Below are 13571 nucleotides of genomic sequence, written 5' to 3'. Positions count from 1 at the left end.
TCCATCCATCTCCATTGTTTACCTGAGGTGCCTTTTAGTTGTGCCTATTAAAATATGGAGAACAAAAATGTTGAGGTTCCAAAATTAGGGAAAGATCAAGATCCACTTCCACCTCGTGCTGAAGCTGCTGCCACTAGTCATGGCCGAGACGATGAAATGCCAGCAACGTCGTCTGCCAAGGCCGATGCCCAATGTCATAGTACAGAGCATGTCAAATCCAAAACACCAAATATCAGTAAAAAAAGGACTCCAAAACCTAAAATAAAATTGTCGGAGGAGAAGCGTAAACTTGCCAATATGCCATTTACCACACGGAGTGGCAAGGAACGGCTGAGGCCCTGGCCTATGTTCATGGCTAGTGGTTCAGCTTCACATGAGGATGGAAGCACTCAGCCTCTCGCTAGAAAAATGAAAAGACTCAAGCTGGCAAAAGCACAGCAAAGAACTGTGCATTCTTCGAAATCCCAAATCCACAAGGAGAGTCCAATTGTGTCGGTTGCGATGCCTGACCTTCCCAACACTGGACGTGAAGAGCATGCGCCTTCCACCATTTGCACGCCCCCTGCAAGTGCTGGAAGGAGCACCCGCAGTCCAGTTCCTGATAGTCAGATTGAAGATGTCAGTGTTGAAGTACACCAGGATGAGGAGGATATGGGTGTTGCTGGCGCTGGGGAGGAAATTGACCAGGAGGATTCTGATGGTGAGGTGGTTTGTTTAAGTCAGGCACCCGGGGAGACACCTGTTGTCGGTGGGAGGAATATGGCCGTTGACATGCCAGGTGAAAATACCAAAAAAATCAGCTCTTCGGTGTGGAGGTATTTCAACAGAAATGCGGACAACAGGTGTCAAGCCGTGTGTTCCCTTTGTCAAGCTGTAATAAGTAGGGGTAAGGACGTTAACCACCTCGGAACATCCTCCCTTATACGTCACCTGCAGCGCATTCATAATAAGACAGTGACAAGTTCAAAAACTTTGGGTGACAGCGGAAGCAGTCCACTGACCAGTAAATCCCTTCCTCTTGTAACCAAGCTCACGCAAACCACCCCACCAACTCCCTCAGTGTCAATTTCCTCCTTCCCCAGGAATGCCAATAGTCCTGCAGGCCATGTCACTGGCAATTCTGACGATTCCTCTCCTGCCTGGGATTCCTCCGATGCATCCTTGCGTGTAACGCCTACTGCTGCTGGCGCTGCTGTTGTTGCTGCTTGGAGTCGATGGTCATCCCAGAGGGGAAGTCGTAAGCCCACTTGTACTACTTCCAGTAAGCAATTGACTGTTCAACAGTCCTTTGCGAGGAAGATGAAATATCACAGCAGTCATCCTGCTGCAAAGCGGATAACTGAGGCCTTGACAACTATGTTGGTGTTAGACGTGCGTCCGGTATCCGCCGTTAGTTCACAGGGAACTAGACAATTTATTGAGGCAGTGTGCCCTCGTTACCAAATACCATCTAGGTTCCACTTCTCTAGGCAGGCGATACCGAGAATGTACACGGACGTCAGAAAAAGACTCACCAGTGTCCTAAAAAATGCAGTTGTACCCAATGTCCACTTAACCACGGACATGTGGACAAGTGGAGCAGGGCAGGGTCAGGACTATATGACTGTGACAGCCCACTGGGTAGATGTATGGACTCCCGCCGCAAGAACAGCAGCGGCGGCACCAGTAGCAGCATCTCGCAAACGCCAACTCTTTCCTAGGCAGGCTACGCTTTGTATCACCGGTTTCCAGAATACGCACACAGCTGAAAACCTCTTACGGCAACTGAGGAAGATCATCGCGGAATGGCTTACCCCAATTGGACTCTCCTGTGGATTTGTGGCATCGGACAACGCCAGCAATATTGTGTGTGCATTAAATATGGGCAAATTCCAGCACGTCCCATGTTTTGCACATACCTTGAATTTGGTGGTGCAGAATTATTTAAAAAACGACAGGGGCGTGCAAGAGATGCTGTCGGTGGCCATAAAAATTGCGGGACACTTTCGGCGTACAGGCACCACGTACAGAAGACTGGAGCACCACCAAAAACTACTGAACCTGCCCTGCCATCATCTGAAGCAAGAAGTGGTAACGAGGTGGAATTCAACCCTCTATATGCTTCAGAGGTTGGAGGAGCAGCAAAAGGCCATTCAAGCCTATACAATTGAGCACGATATAGGAGGTGGAATGCACCTGTCTCAAGCGCAGTGGAGAATGATTTCAACGTTGTGCAAGGTTCTGATGCCCTTTGAACTTGCCACACGTGAAGTCAGTTCAGACACTGCCAGCCTGAGTCAGGTCATTCCCCTCATCAGGCTTTTGCAGAAGAAGCTGGAGACATTGAAGGAGGAGCTAACACGGAGCGATTCCGCTAGGCATGTGGGACTTGTGGATGGAGCCCTTAATTCGCTTAACAAGGATTCACGGGTGGTCAATCTGTTGAAATCAGAGCACTACATTTTGGCCACCGTGCTCGATCCTAGATTTAAAGCCTACCTTGGATCTCTCTTTCCGGCAGACACAAGTCTGCTTGGGTTGAAAGACCTGCTGGTGAGAAAATTGTCAAGTCAAGCGGAACGCGACCTGTCAACATCTCCTCCTTCACATTCTCCCGCAACTGGGGGTGCGAGGAAAAGGCTCAGAATTCCGAGCCCACCCGCTGGCGGTGATGCAGGGCAGTCTGGAGCGACTGCTGATGCTGACATCTGGTCCGGACTGAAGGACCTGACAACGATTACGGACATGTCGTCTACTGTCACTGCATATGATTCTCTCACCATTGAAAGAATGGTGGAGGATTATATGAGTGACCGCATCCAAGTAGGCACGTCACACAGTCCATACTTATACTGGCAGGAAAAAGAGGCAATTTGGAGGCCATTGCACAAACTGGCTTTATTCTACCTAAGTTGCCCTCCCACAAGTGTGTACTCCGAAAGAGTGTTTAGTGCCGCCGCTCACCTTGTCAGCAATCGGCGTACGAGGTTACATCCAGAAAATGTGGAGAAGATGATGTTCATTAAAATGAATTATAATCAATTCCTCCGCGGAGACATTGACCAGCAGCAATTGCCTCCACAAAGTACACAGGGAGCTGAGATGGTGGATTCCAGTGGGGACGAATTGATAATCTGTGAGGAGGGGGATGTACACGGTGATATATCGGAGGGTGATGATGAGGTGGACATCTTGCCTCTGTAGAGCCAGTTTGTGCAAGGAGAGATTAATTGCTTCTTTTTTGGGGGGGGGTCCAAACCAACCCGTCATATCAGTCACAGTCGTGTGGCAGACCCTGTCACTGAAATGATGGGTTGGTTAAAGTGTGCATGTCCTGTTTTGTTTATACAACATAAGGGTGGGTGGGAGGGCCCAAAGACAATTCCATCTTGCACCTCTTTTTTCTTTTCTTTTTCTTTGCGTCATGTGCTGTTTGGGGAGGGTTTTTTGGAAGGGACATCCTGCGTGACACTGCAGTGCCACTCCTAAATGGGCCCGGTGTTTGTGTCGGCCACTAGGGTCGCTAATCTTACTCACACAGTCAGCTACCTCATTGCGCCTCTTTTTTTCTTTGCGTCATGTGCTGATTGGGGAGGGTTTTTTGGAAGGGACATCCTGCGTGACACTGCAGTGCCACTCCTAAATGGGCCCGGTGTTTGTGTCGGCCACTAGGGTCGCTAATCTTACTCACACAGTCAGCTACCTCATTGCGCCTCTTTTTTTCTTTGCGTCATGTGCTGATTGGGGAGGGTTTTTTGGAAGGGACATCCTGCGTGACACTGCAGTGCCACTCCTAAATGGGCCCGGTGTTTGTGTCGGCCACTAGGGTCGCTAATCTTACTCACACAGTCAGCTACCTCATTGCGCCTCTTTTTTTCTTTGCGTCATGTGCTGATTGGGGAGGGTTTTTTGGAAGGGACATCCTGCGTGACACTGCAGTGCCACTCCTAAATGGGCCCGGTGTTTGTGTCGGCCACTAGGGTCGCTAATCTTACTCACACAGTCAGCTACCTCATTGCGCCTCTTTTTTTCTTTGCGTCATGTGCTGATTGGGGAGGGTTTTTTGGAAGGGACATCCTGCGTGACACTGCAGTGCCACTCCTAAATGGGCCCGGTGTTTGTGTCGGCCACTAGGGTCGCTAATCTTACTCACACAGTCAGCTACCTCATTGCGCCTCTTTTTTTCTTTGCGTCATGTGCTGATTGGGGAGGGTTTTTTGGAAGGGACATCCTGCGTGACACTGCAGTGCCACTCCTAAATGGGCCCGGTGTTTGTGTCGGCCACTAGGGTCGCTAATCTTACTCACACAGTCAGCTACCTCATTGCGCCTCTTTTTTTCTTTGCGTCATGTGCTGATTGGGGAGGTTTTTTTGGAAGGGACATCCTGCGTGACACTGCAGTGCCACTCCTAAATGGGCCCGGTGTTTGTGTCGGCCACTAGGGTCGCTTATCTTACTCACACAGTCAGCTACCTCATTGCGCCTCTTTTTTTCTTTGCGTCATGTGCTGATTGGGGAGGGTTTTTTGGAAGGGACATCCTGCGTGACACTGCAGTGCCACTCCTAGATGGGCCAGGTGTTTGTGTCGGCCACTAGTGTCGCTTAGCTTAGTCATCCAGCGACCTTGGTGCAAATTTTAGGACTAAAAATAATATTGTGAGGTGTGAGGTATTCAGAATAGACTGAAAATGAGTGGAAATTATGGTTTTTGAGGTTAATAATAATATGGGATCAAAATGACCCCCAAATTCTATGATTTAAGCTGTTTTTTAGTGTTTTTTAAAAAAAACACCCGAATCCAAAACACACCCGAATCCGACAAAAAAAATTCGGTGAGGTTTTGCCAAAACGCGGTCGAACCCAAAACACGGCCGCGGAACCGAACCCAAAACCAAAACACAAAACCCGAAAAATGTCAGGCGCTCATCTCTACTTTGGACAAGAGGGATTTTTGGGCAATACATCTCACCTGAGCGGGGTTGTCTGATACATGGCGGAGGTTCAGGTCCACATCACAAGTAGGTCGCCCATGGAACATCAGGGGAAATGTCGTGTCTCTTCACATCCACGCCACTTGGGAAGGATACTCCGCAAGACCTGTGGAAGAAAATAATATGAGGTTCCAGCTATTGGTAATAGTGTCACCCTGGTACGGAAAAGGAAAAGGTACAAGCAACACGACACAAGCAGGTTACAGCGGGCCCAAATGCAACCCTCCGGCACTTGCGTAACCACACATCCAAACATTCCCTGACACACATGTGTAAGCATCAGGGCATGATTGGATGTGCAGTTTGGCAAATGCCGGAGGGCTGCACTTTGGACATGCCGGGGTGACTTTTTACAAGAGGGAGTTTTGGGCAATTCATCTCACCTGAGCGGGGTTGTCTGCTACATGGCGGAGGGTCAGGTCCACATCACAAGTAGGTCGCCCATGGTAGAGTTGGATAAAATGGTCCAATATTTGCAGCAACCCAACAACAGGAGAAAACAGGGGGTAACGATTTGTCAACAGGACAAAACAGGCCTGGGAATGCACATCAACAGGACGTAAAACTCTGAAATACATAAATAAAGATGTTTTTTTTTTAGAATATTACAATCTCAGTTTACACGATAATACAAATGTTATAAATATACTCACAGGCAACAGAAATTTTTTTTTGGATCACTGCCTGTCGGGAATCCTCTCCTTCGTCCATACCCACCGGTAGAGCAGAAGAACGGTTACCGCGTCGGAAAGCACTGCGACGAAGAGTCACCGGCAAACGGTTTGCGACACATATGTTGTGTAAAATACAACATGCATTTACCATGCCGCAAACCTTCGCCGGTGAGTACAAAAGAGCACCGCCGGAAGTGTCTAAACATCGAAACCGGCTTTTAAGTACACCGAAGGCACGTTCAATTATTTGCCTCGATGCAATGTGTGTCTCTTGGTAACGTTTTTGTGCTCTACCAACAGGATTAGACAATGGGGTCAAGAGCCACGATTTGTTGGGATAACCCGCATCGCCTATAGAAAAGAAAAAAAATGGTAGTTAATCTAAAAAATAAAAATAAAATTATTATAATAATAAAAAAATAAAAACAATTATTAAAATACATACCTAACAGCCAGCCACCAGGCATGTTTCCTGTTTCGAACTTGTCAAACAGCGATGACTGGCTTAGGATGAAGGAGTCGTGAGACGATCCAGGAAATCCCACAAAAATATTTAAAAATCTCATGTTGACATCACAGACCGCCTGTACATTCAAGGAATGGAAATGTTTTCGGTTCCGAAAACATTCTTCCGAATTACGTGGCGGTCTGATCTGCACGTGGGTACAGTCAATCGCGCCCAGCACATTGGGAAATTTGTATTTGGTGAAAAAGCCTAATTTGATCTCTCGACATTCGCTTTCCGTCTCTGGAAATGTGATGTACTGGATTGTCAATTTGCGGAAAGCCCTAATGACCTGGGTTACACAGCGCGACAGTGTCGACTGTGAAAAACCGCATGTTTGAGACAGTGTAGGCTGGAATGTGCCTGACGCCAAAAAATGTAACGTACCCAGCAGTTTCTGGAAACCGCTGACTGCACGATTCGTCCGTGCCCGAGGTTCCAGGTCGGCTTTCAACAGAGCGTACAGCGAATATATGTCGCGAGTCGATAAGTGATAATTTTGAATCACCTCAAACTCGCTGAGATCCTCCAGTTCACGCCTAGTGCGATACTGGCGTGGACGTGGAAATGAAACCCGCAATACTGGCTCACCCAATGCAGATATTTGCTGACTTTGATCCTGATTTTCAGCAGTCCTTTCTTCCTCCATGCTTGCAACCAGCATGAACATCACAATCTTGTCAGAAAAAGGCTCCATTATTGTAGTCAGTACAAAAATAGGAATGTGTTTTAAAACGCAGGAATTGTCCTAAAAAAACGATTCCACAATAGAGCTGACTGAAATAGCTCCTTCTCCCTAGTCTCAAAAACCAGGAGTGAGGAGATAGGAGGGGCTTTGCAGAAGTGTATCCTGGGTAAAACTGTGGAATCATGGGTACATTTCCCTCAGCAGAGTGAAGAAAAAAATATTCTTTTAAAAAATCAATTAAATAATACTTGTGAGTCAAAAAAAGACAAACCAAGTAGATAATCCCTTCAAATATAAATAGATATGCTATTAGCAATACAAAAAGCAAAAAAAAAAATCATTTATTAAAATATTTTTATTAGATCCCGCCAGCAAAGTGAGGCGGACTGAAAATGTCGAATTTGCGGTCGAAAAGCACTGTTGTCGAATCGTCATTTTTCAATTGAATATACTTTTGTCGAAAAGCCGCATTTTGACCATTGCAGACATGTCGAATTTTGAAAAAGTCGATTTGCTAAAAGTCGAATCTGAAACGGCAGGTATTTCGACGAAAAGTACTGTATTGCATTGTCGAATCCAATTTGACATGGTTTTTTTGTCGAATATGTCCCGTTTTTCGACTTTCTCGTCAATTCGACCGCAATTGCATATACCCCTAAGTGCATTTTCTTAATATTGATCAGTGACACATTGGAGCTAATTCAGATCATGAAGGATCTGCATCCTGATGCACAAAGTACAGATGATTGTTACTTGTGTATGCGTAGGACCCTTTCCATATGTGACTATTGACTATAGAATTTTTGTCTGTCTTTCATCTGCCAACCCTTAAAGTACATGCAAAATAGAAAAGACGTCCAGTGAACAAATAATTGAATCTTTACTGTGGGATAAAGTACTGTATAGTACAGGGGTGGCCAACAAGTCAGAGGCAAAGAGCCAGAAAAGAGCTGTAGTCAAGGGCAAGAGCCAGTATCATGCGCGCCGAAGGTGTGCTCACAAAAATGGGGGCGTGGCCTAGTTTTCACAAAGCCACGTCCCATTTTTGTGTGCACACCTTTTGGTATGACGTTTGTAGGAGTATGACCTTGTGTCATAACTCCGTTTTTAGTCATGTTGTACAGTGCCACATAGATATAATGCCCAAGTACAGTGCCACATACATATAAAAGTGCCAATAAATGGGTGCCTCCACAGTGCAAGAAACATATGTCCCCACAGTGCCAGATACATATATGCCCCCAGTGCCAGATACACATGTCCCCACAGTGACAAGTACACAGATGCCCACAGTGCCAAATACACATATGCCCGACAGTGCCAAATACATATATGCCTCACAGTGCCAGATTCATATATGCCCACAGTGCCAGATACATATATGCTCACAGTGCCAGATATGCCCCCAGTGCCAGATACACATGCCCCCACAGTGCCAGCTATGCCCCCAGTGCCAGATATAAATGTCCCCACAGTGCCAGATATAAATGTCCCCACAGTGCCAGCTATGCCCCCACAGTGCCAGCTATGCCCCCACAGTGCTAGATATACATGTCCCCACAGTGCCAGCTATGCCCCCAGTGCCAGCTATGCCCCCAGTGCCATGTATACATGCCTCCCCCCTTCCCACGTGCTGCACCCCGCGCTGCTGCTGTCAGTGAGGGTAGGAGAGCGCAGTGTACGCCTCTCCTGCCCCTCACTCTCCAGCGGCGGTGTCTCTCTTCAATTAGGCGCATGTCTGCAAGCCAATCAAAGCTCGCAGGCTGGCAGCATTAGCTGCCGGTCCGCGAGCTCTGATTGGCTCACAAACCGGCGCTGAATTGAAGAGTGACACCACCGCCGGAGACAAGTGTATGTGCCGGGCAGCGGTGGCCAGGAGCCGGCCAAGCCGCATGTTGCGGATGAAAGTGCCGCAGGTTGGCCACCGCTGGCCTAGTACATACCTGCATTTAGATACTGGTGAATAGGAAATGTCTGAGATTCTTCTGCAAAAACATTTTTTGGTCCATCAGAATAAAATGTTTCCAGAAACGTTCTAGATTCAAACCCATGTACGTGATAGAGCTTTTTGGAGGTACACTCCATTTTTCAGTGTTGTATCACAGACAGGGTGATTCTCACGTCTCTTTTCTTCTTGTTTGTGTTCTGTATTTATAGTCATTAGGAACATAGGAATTTTAATTAATCAGCTGCAAGGAACATCAGTATTTATTTGCACATGATGACTTCTTATCATAATGAGTTGATCATGAGAATGCAGCTGATGCTGTGTTTTACATATATTTCATTATATTATTTACAGTACATATATATAAGATACATATATCAGCATTTTAATTCAAATATACATAAATGATGGGTTCATTTTTCTGGATTTCAGATTCAATGGTGCATCTTTCTGTGAAGATTATCTCTTCGGAGACTAGGTTATACATTCTTGAATTCATCCCGAGTACATGATAGAATTGCTGGGTGCTAGTAATACTCTAGAGCAGGGGTTCTCAAACTCGGTCCTCAGGACCCCACACAGTGCATGTTTTGCAGGTAACCCAGCAGGTGCACAGGTGTATTAATTACTCCCTGACACATTTTAAAAGGTCCACAGGTGGAGTTAATTATGTCACTTGAGATTCTGTGAGGAGACCTGCAAAACATGCACTGTGTGGGGTCCTGAGGACCGAGTTTGAGAACCTGTGCTCTAGAGCAGTGGTTCTCAAACTCGGTCCTCGGGAGCCCACACAGTGCATGTTTTGCAGGTAACCCAGCAAGTGCACAGGTGTATTAATTACTCACTGACACATTTTAAAAGGTCCACAGGTGGAGCTAATTATTTCACTTGCGATTCTGTGAGGAGACCTGCAAAACATGCACTGTGTGGGGTACTGAGGACCGAGTGTGAGAACCTGTGCTCTAGAGCAAACAGGTCAACCCTCAAGTCTTTGAATACTTCATACACTATCAAGTGTCATTTTTTTTTTACAGATTTTCGGCGGGATGTAATGCAGTCCGTGATTGGCTGATCTCTGACTTTCACTTACAGGACATGGTTTTGCCTTGTAAGTGATTATCCCTTTAAAAAACGTCTGAGATCGGTCACCAACCCGCACCTCTGGCAATATCGAACTGCCATACATCCTGCTGCATATGAGATTTTGCTTGGCATATTGAGTTGGGAATAATATACTTATATACCCAACAACTGGGGTTTCCCTTAAAAACAAAAAAAACAAAAAAAAAAACCCCAGACAGTTAAGATCCCACCAGCAAAATTCTATTCATGTTCACTAATTTTCAGTTATTTGAATGAATCTGCTGCACGAACATTTTTGCTCTTTGACGTGAAGATTCATCCTGTTCATGAATTGGTCCTGGGAATGCAGGCGAGGGAATTATATTTCCCAATGTAGAATAAATGACCATTGTAACCACTTTTCTATATTAAACTTAGTAACATGGAAAATATTTAAGTACTAGAAAGCCCTCTGTTCCTGATACTCATCCCCTGTTATCACAACATTGTAGCTGTGAGATGTACACATTCATCACATCTAACAGTCCTCGCACCATGCATTTTAGGAGCGATGTGGTGCTTCCTATCTCTGGCAGTAGCGCACACAGAGGGGGTTTTCTGAGTACCCAGAAACCTCTCCTGATGGACTAAATTTCTTCTATTAGAGACGGAGACAGCTGTGTCTCCGTCTCAAAGAAAGCCACAATCGCAGTTAGAGCTGTAGGGAACTCTTGCCGGCCAAGCTCTGTGTCCAGAGAAGAGTGGGAGCTGATGCGCATGCACAGAAACAGCAGCTCTCTTATGTCCTCACAATTAACCGTGCAGCTGTGTTGTTGCTGGCAGTGTATCCCCAGGTATGCGTGCACTGTATATGTTTGTATATATGTACAGTATGTGTGTGTTGTGTTATGTATGTTTGTGTGTGGAGTATGTGTGCAGTGTGTGTATGTGTGCAGTGTGTGTGTGCAGTGAGTCTGTGTCTGTGTACAGTATTTTTTTTCACACACACAAAAAAAAGGGTTCTGGCACCACCATACTACCATAACACTGTAAGTTTCCCACATGCAGCACTCCAAGCATGTACTGTAATAAGGCTTTATGGGGGGTACACACTAGCCGATTTCAGACTAAAAAATAAATGATAACGACATAAATGTCGTTATCATTTATTTTTAGGCTGAAATCGTGCAGTGTGTATGGGGGTAATATTGGCTCCCGCACGCCGTTCAGTGATCACCAATATTGAGGTGACATGCAGCTCAAGCCGTCAATGTCGGTCTGGGCTGCATGTCTGGGAAAGCCGGCGGTGACGTCACTGAATGTTATCGTCGTTGAACAATAACGTTCAGTGTGTATGCTCTATATTGTTGAACGCTATATCGCCGGCATTCCTGTATCGGCAAGTGTGTACCCACCTTTTTTCTGGTTGTCAGGTTGCAGTCAACGTTTCAATGCCTTTAATGAATTGACATATTCATCAAGTCCTTGCTATTTCCAGAAATCCTTATTATATTGTTGGAGTGCTGTTATTTTGAAAGGATATATATATATATATATATATATATATATCTAGCTAGATATATACACACACATACATACATACATACATACATACACACACTAGTATTTAAATATTAATCACACAGTATAAATAACATAGTATAAAAAAGCATGGAAAATGTTATACACATCAATAAAATGAAAACCCAATGTGCTGCTGAGGGACCGTGCTACTTCCACTATATAACTCTGTGTGTGGGTTCGTGCTACCTCCATTCCCCTCCTCACATCATGTCACTTCTAGTGGTTTGTTACCCCCACAGTGTTTGTTCCCAGAGTGTAAGTAATATGTGTAGCACGTTTGGGGTAAATAGCTCCAGGCATTCCAGAGTTATGCTGTCTGCTAAAAAACTCTGTGCTGCTGCCTCAACCCTAGGGGTGTCTTACCCCCAGAGTGTTTGTTCCCAGCTTGTAAGTCATATGTGTAGCAGGTTTGTTGTAAATTGGTCTAGGCATTCTGGAGTTATGCTGTTTTCTGAAATTCTCTGTGCTGCTGTCCCACCCCTAGGGGGGGTAGGGGTGTATAACCCCCACCGAGTTTGTTCCCGGATTGTAAGTCAGATGTGTACCAAGTTTGGTGTCAATTTCTGCAGGCCTTCTACAGTAATGCTGTCTGCGGACGTACTCTGTGCTGCTGTCCCACCCCTAGGGGTGCTAGGGGTGTATGACCCCCACATTGTTTTTTTCCCTAGTGTAAGTCATATGTGTACCCAGTTTGTTGTAAATTGGTCTACCCATTCGGGATTTATGCTGTCTCCTGAAATACTCTGTGCTGCTGTGCCACCCCTCAGGGTGCTAGGGTTGTCTAACCCCCACAGAGTTTATTCCCAGATTGTGAGATGTGTACCAAGTTTGGTGTAAATTGCTTCAGGTCTTCTAGTTTTGCTGTCTCCTGAAATACTTTGTGCTGCTGTGCCACCCCTAGGGGTGCTAGGGTTGTCTAACCCCCACAGAGTTTGTTCAAAGATTTTAAGTCAGATGTGTACCAAGTTTGGTGTAAATTGCTCCAGGCCTTCCACAGTTTTGCTGGCTACTGACATACTCTGTGCATCTGGCCCACCCCTAGGGGTGCTAGGGTTGCCTAACCCCCACAGAGTTTGTTCCAAGATTTTAAGTCAGATGTGTACCAAGTTTAGTGTAAATTGCTCCAGACCTTCCACAGTTTTGCTGGCTGCTGACATACTCTGTTCATCTGTCCCTCCCCTAGGGGTGCTCGGGGTGTCTGACCCCCATAATGTTTGTTTCCAGAGTGTAAGACATATGTGTACCAAGTTTGTTGTAAATTGCTGCAGGCATTCCAGAGATATGCTGTCTGCTGAAATACTCAGTGCTGCTGGCTCACCCCTTAGGGTGCTAGGGATGTCTTCCTCCCACAATGTTTGTTGGCAGATTGGAAGGCATGTGTACCAATTTTTGAGTACATGTGTCCAGCAATTCCGGAGTTATGCTGTCTCCTGATATACTCTGTGCTGCTGTCTGCCCCCCTAGGGGTGCTACCCCCCTAGGGGTGCTAGGGATTTCAAATTGTTTTATTTGCGTCCGCCATGTTTTAATATGCTTGTATGTGAAATTTCACGTTCTTCGCTTGTAAACTGTGGATTTGTATAGAAAAACAGACAGAAGGCCAGAATGACAGATTTTCATTTTTATATAGTAGATATACATACTGTATATATATCTATATACAGTATCTCCTATATAATTGCCCAGATCTGTCACTCTGTGACTGTGTGGATAACGCTGGGAGTGACTAGGAGCTCTCATTGGGTTAGCAGCAGGTCTATCACACCCAGTCCACAGCTGATTGGGCGAGATACGTCCTCCCACACAGATTACATCCAATGGGAGGCTCTGCCTTTTGGCTGCTGTGTGTTCCCAGAGCAGGATTAACAATGAGGCTGATGGAGCTGCAGCTCCCGGCCCACACCACAAAATAGGCCCACTGCATCTGCAGCAACATACCCTCCAACAATTTACACATAACAATCGGGACAAATTCGAAAAGGGGGCATGGCCACGGGTACAGTTTATGGCCACGCCCCTTTTCCTATACTTTCAATGGAAGTTTGGAGAGCCAAAAATCGGTACAGACCATAAAAATAAAAAAAAGCCCTCCCTGCGCCGCCTGCTCTGAGCCCCGGAGCCTCCTCTGTGCATTATGTCA

The sequence above is a fragment of the Pseudophryne corroboree genome, chromosome 10 (genome assembly GCF_028390025.1).
Source record: "Pseudophryne corroboree isolate aPseCor3 chromosome 10, aPseCor3.hap2, whole genome shotgun sequence".
NCBI classification, from domain to species: Eukaryota; Metazoa; Chordata; class Amphibia; order Anura; family Myobatrachidae; genus Pseudophryne; species Pseudophryne corroboree.
Note: the sequence above shows the minus strand (reverse complement) of the source record.